This window comes from Gorilla gorilla, chromosome 18 (assembly GCF_029281585.2).
Source record: "Gorilla gorilla gorilla isolate KB3781 chromosome 18, NHGRI_mGorGor1-v2.1_pri, whole genome shotgun sequence".
NCBI lineage: Eukaryota > Metazoa > Chordata > Mammalia > Primates > Hominidae > Gorilla > Gorilla gorilla.
This window is the reverse complement of record NC_073242.2, coordinates 103,838,824-103,844,823: the sequence shown is the minus strand read 5'-3', so window position 1 is coordinate 103,844,823 and position 6,000 is coordinate 103,838,824.

Here is a 6,000-nt window from a genome sequence, read left to right as displayed (position 1 = left end):
AACCTGGGAGGCAGAGGTTGCAGTGAGCTGAGATAGCACCATTGCACTCCAGCCTAGGTGACAAGAGCGAAACTCTGTCTCAAAAAAAGGCCGGGCGCAGTACCTTATGCCTGTAATCCCAGCACTTTGGGAGGCTGAGGCAGGTGGATCACGAGGTCAAGGGATCGAGACCATCCTGGCCAACATGGTGAAATCCCGTCTCTAGTGAAAACAATTAGCTGGGTGTGGTGGCAGGCGCCTGTAGTCCCAGCTACTCGGGAGGCTGAGGCAGGAGAATCACTTGAACCCAAGAGGTGGAGGTTGCAGTGAGCCGAGGTCATGCCAGTACACCCTAGCCTGGGCAACAAGAGTGAGACTCTGCCTCCAAAAAAAAAGTAATCACTAGATGGGTGTCTTATTCTATTTGAGCTGCTATAACAAAATAACTGAAATTGGGTGATGCATAAATAATAGAAATTTATTTCTCACAGTTCTGAAGACTGGGAAGTCCAAGATCAAGGCAGGTTTGGTGTCTGCTAGGGGCTGCTCTCTGTTTCTGAGGTGGTGTCTTTTTGCTGTATCCTTCAGAAGGAATGAATGCTATGTCCTCACATGGTGGAAGAGCAGAAGAGAATGAGCCCACTCCTGCAAGATCTTTTATTAAGGACCCTAACCCCATCCATGAGGGCTCCAAACTTATGACTTAATTGCCTACTAAAGGCCCCAATTCTTAATACCATCACATTGTCCATTAAGTATCAATGCATGAATTTTGGGGGACACATTAAAACCACAGCAATGAGCTTACTAGTAAAATAGAATTGAAAAACAAAAGTCATTGAAAAAAGAAAAAAAATAGAAAAAAAATTTTTTAAAAACCAACAAAAGAGTGAGTGAAGATGAAGTTGGATAATAGAAATAATGAAATCTGAAGGACAGAAAAAAATTGATAGGAAAGACAACATGGAAGAAAAATATTTAAAGAAATAATAACTGAAAACATCCCAACTTTAGTAAATAAGTTTATAGATTAAAGCTCAATAAGGTCAGATGCAGTGGCTCACGCCTGTAATCCCAGCACTTTGAGAGGCCGAGGCAGGCAGGTCACTTGAGATCAGGAGTTCAAGACCAGCCTGGTCAACATGGTGAAACCACATCTCTACTAAGAATACAAAAATTAGCCACAAAAAAATGGTGGTGCATGCCTGTAGTCCCAGCTACTTGGGAGGCCAAGGCATGAGAATTGCTTGAACCCAGGAGGTGGAGGTTGCAAGTGAGCTGAGATCATGCCACTGTACTCCAGCCTGGGTGACAGAGTGAGACTCCATCTCATAAATAAATAAATAAATATAGTCAATAAGCCCCAAACAAAATAAATTTGAAGATAACTATGCCTAAGCACCTCATGATCAAACTATTAAAAATGCAAAATAGTCTGGGTGCAGTGGCTCACACCTGTAATCCCAGCACTTTGGGAGACCGAGGCTGGTGGATCACCTGAGGTCAGGAGTTCAAGACCATCCTGGCCAAGATGGTGAAACCCTGTCTCTACTAAAAATACAAAAATTAGCCAGGCATGGTGGCAGGTGCCTGTAATCCTAGCTACTAGGGAGGCTGAGGCCAGAGAATTGCTTGAGCCCACAAGGCAGAGGTTGCAGTGAGCCAAGATCGCAGCACTGCATTCCAGCCTGGGTGACAGAGCGAGACTCTGTCTCAAAAAAAAAAAAAAAAAAAAAGCAAACAGAAAATCTTGAAAACAGAGAAAACAACAAATTTAAGGCAGACAAGGATTTGAATGACTTGGACTTCTCATCAGAAATCATAGAGGCCAGAAGAACATCATTAGGGGTTGAAAGAAAAGAATTGTCAGCTCAAAATTCTATATCCACCAAATATATCATTCAAGAATGAAGATGAAATTAAGACATTTTCAGTTAAAGGAAAACTAACAGAAATGTAATTATAGTATGTGGTATGCCTCAGGTAGTGATATTTGCATAATTAATGTAAACAATGAATATTGATTTAACCCCAGAAGGAAAAAACAATCAAATTTAAAGGATGGGTGGCAAGAGGGGCGATGAGTGTATGTGTGGTCTGAAAGCAAAATCATCTTCCTAGTCAGTAGAGAATATCTGAAACCTGAAAACCAATAAAATAACAGTATGGGCATGAATTAATAGTTAATTACCATAAGAAAGAGCTCTAAGAGTTGAGAGTTATTACTCCTGAGGATTGAGAATTGCAAGGGTGTGGTGAGTCAGGGAGCTGCTGTTCATCATTATAAGCTTTGTAGTATTACTTGACTTCAAACTAGTATCTATATATCTGATAAAAATTAAATTCTAGCAGCCGGGCACAGTGGCTCATGCCTGTAATCCCAGCACTTTGGGAGGCTGAGGCAGGGGGATCACGAGGTCAGGAGATAGAGATGATCCTGGCTAACACGGTGAAACCCCATCTCTATTAAAACTGCAAAAAATTAGCCGGGTGTGGTGGCATGCACCTGTAGTCCCAGCTACTCATGAAGCTGAGGCAGGAGAATTGCTTGAACCCGGGAGGCAGAGGTTGTGGTGAGCCGAGATTACGCCACTGCAGTCCAGCCTGGGCAACAGGGTGAGACTCCGTCTCAAAAAAATAATAATAAAAATAAATTCTAAAGATCAGCCACAAAAAGGTAGTGCTTTTAAGAAAAACACTAACCTGGTCCTATGTGAGTCAGCAGCCTTATTGGGTTGGATGGTCAGATGGGAGAACTAAGTTGCCCAAGGCTGGGCTGCTTCTCTGGAGAGCCCCTGTCATGGTTTCTCTCTGTGTCCCCATCCAAATCTCATCTCTAATTGTAATCCCCAGGTGTCGAGGGAGGGACCTGTAAGGAAGGGAAGGGAAATCATTGGATCATGGGGGCGGTTTCCCCCATGCTGTTCTTGTGATATGAGTGAGTTCTCACAAGACCTGATGGTTTTATAAAGCAGTTTTCCCTGCTCTTGCCGTCTTTTGCCTGCCACCATGTAAGATGTGCCTGCTTCCCCTTCCACCATGATTGTAAGTTTCCTGAGGCCTCCCCAGCCATGCGGAACTGTGAGTCAATTAAACCTCTTTCATTTATGAACTGGTGCTGAGGGGTTCTGGGGCTGGAGGTTGCAGAAGGCTGCAGGCTGCACCCTGTCTGCCTCTCTGGTTCTCTTGGCTCGTGACTGGATGAGTAGCTGCAGCTGGAGATCTGGAAGCCTGCCTGGAGGAGGAAAGCATGGCCTGGCTAGGCAAAGAGGATTTCACATCTGGGATGACGTGTTGTACCAGGTCATATGAAGAGAGTCTGTGCCTTATTTTATTACCTGAAGAATAGCGTTAACCCTTACTCCAAAGAGGATGGGGACCAGGCATTTATAAAGCATTTTGAGAAGAAAAAGTGGAGCCTGGAACAAGCAGTGTGTTGTGAGGCGCAGAGCTCTGGCACTAAGTGGACCTGGAGAGGAGAGCCAGGTCTGCTTTTCCTTGCCCGAGTCCTCCTCACTTGCTGACACTAGGATTTCTCCCTCCCATGATTCCACTAAGCTTTGGCTTAAAAGCTGCCAGGTAGTGGCTGGGTGCAGTAGCTCATGCCTATAATCCTAGCACTTTGGGAGGATGGCTTGAAGCCAGGAGTTCAAGACCAGCCTGAGCAACATAGTGAGACCTTGTCTCTACAAAAAATGAAAAGGAGCCAGGCACAGTGGCTCACGCCTGTAATCCCAGCACTTTGGGAGGCCAAGGCCAGTGGATCACCTGAGGTCAAGAGTTCGAGACCAGCCTGGCCAACATGGTGAAACCCTGTCTCTACTAAAAATACAAAAATTAGCTGGGTGTGGTGGTGCATGCCTGTAATCCCAGCTACTCGGGGGGCTGAGGCAGGAGAATCACATGAACCCGGGAGGCAGAGGTTGCAGTGAACCAAGATTGCACCACTGCACTCCAGCCTGGGCAAAAGAGCAAGACTGTCTAAAAAAAAGAAAAGAAAAGAAATTAGCCAGGTGTGGTGTTGCACACCTGTAGTGTCAGCTACTCAAGAGGCTGGGGTGGGAGTGAGGCAGGATAGGTAGTTAAGGAAATGACCATGTTCTGGGAACGCAGCAAGCGTGGTGACTGTACAATCAACACAATAAGCCTCAGCATTCACATTGTAATCGAGCTCATTCAAGCAAAGCTGTCTTCAGTAGGCGATTGCCCCTGTAGAGAGCATGCACATTTTGATTTCACCTGTCCTCAAACTGACACATTGCTCATTTTAATAGTAAAAAATACACCCCTGGGTGGAGATTTAAGATGCTAAAGATGCCAGGCACGGTGGCTCACACCTGTAATCCCAGCACTTTGGGAGGCTGAGGAGGGCAGGCCACTTGAGGTTGGAGTTCGAGACCAGCCTGGCTCTGCTAAAAGTACAAAAATTAGCCAGGGGTAGTGGCACGTGCTTGTAATCCCAGCTACTCAGGAAGCTGAGGCAGGAGAATTGCTTGAACTTGGGAAGTGGAGGTTGCAGTGAGCTGAGATCGCACTACTGCACTCCAGCCTCGGCGACAGAGTGAGATTCTGTCTCAAAAAAAAAAAAAGATGCTAAAGAGACATGCGATGTATAAACAAGCATGTACAACTACTGCACATGTGCACCAAGAAGGCCACCCAGACCATGCCTACTAGTAACGCCTCTTCCCACCCCCTTACGAATAATCATGAAAGACTTCCGGAAAGGGAGCCTCCCTAGCGCCAGTCGTTGCTGTCTCATCCTTACGAATGCTGTCTCTCAGGGCACTGTCTATTCTGTACTTAACTTTTTTTTTTTTTTTTGAGATGCAGTCTCGCTCTGTTGGCCAGGCTGGAGTGCAGTGGCACGATCTCAGCTGACTGCAACCTCCGCCTCCTGTGTTCAAGCAATACTTCTGCCTCAGCCTCCCAAGTAGCTGGGACTACAGGCGCTTGCCACCATGCCCGGCTAATTTTTGTATTTTTAGTAGAGACGGCATTTCACCATATTGGCCAGGCTGGTCTCGAACTCCTGACCTTGTGATCCGCTCACCTCAGCCTCCCAAAGTGCTGGGATTACAGGCGTGAGCCACCATGCCCAGCCTATATATACTTAACTTTCAAAGTACTCTTTTTTCTTTACAATAAATGACTCTATGCTGCACTTCTTTTGCTGTGTGTCTCTTGTTTAAATTCTTTTAAACCAAGAAGACAAGAACTGAGGCCTCACAATAGCTGTCAACAGGAGGGTCACTCCAGCCCAGGAGTCGAGGCTGCAGTGAGCTGTGATTGTGTCACTGCACTCCAGCCTGGGAGATAGAGTGAGATCCTGTTTTAAAAAAACAACAACAACAAAAAAAAACTGCCCGGTAAAGGAGAATGTGGAATGGGTCACAAGTATGGGCTCTCCTCTCTGGATGAGACTCTAGCCAGCTTTCCCCAGGTCTGCACCCTTTTTTGTGGCCAACCGTCCTGGCCACCTTTGCTCTGCAAGGCTGGCAGCAGTTGGTCCCCGTGCAGATGGGCTGGGGAAGACTGGGCACAAAGCTTTCCTGTGAGGCTACTGAAAGGTTCTAACCCAGATGATAGGTGCAGAGGTTGGGTGTTCAAACTGGTCACACAGTGGAGAGGTTCTGGAGGACAGCAGCAGAGTGGGCCAGCCAGTCTGAGGAGGAAATGAAGCACAAACTTCGAGCTACATTCAGGGCCTGGAAGATGCTGGAAAGCATAGGGCCCATGCTAGCCAGTATTCCCAGGGGCCAGGAGGAGAGCTGCTCACATAGGATATGCACACAGGGGCATGTCCTGGGCATGCAAAGATAGCTCCCTGCAATCAGACCATTGCACCAACTCCCAGGCTGCATCCTAGAGGAAGTCTACACTAAGCCCACATAATTAGTAGACAGACACAAGGAGCTCGGTTAGAAGACATCAGTGCCAATGGCACTTGTGGACTCCAGCCCAGCGTTCATCACAAGCAACTGACCAACACACCTGGGCCTGGGTTATTTGCTTCTCTAG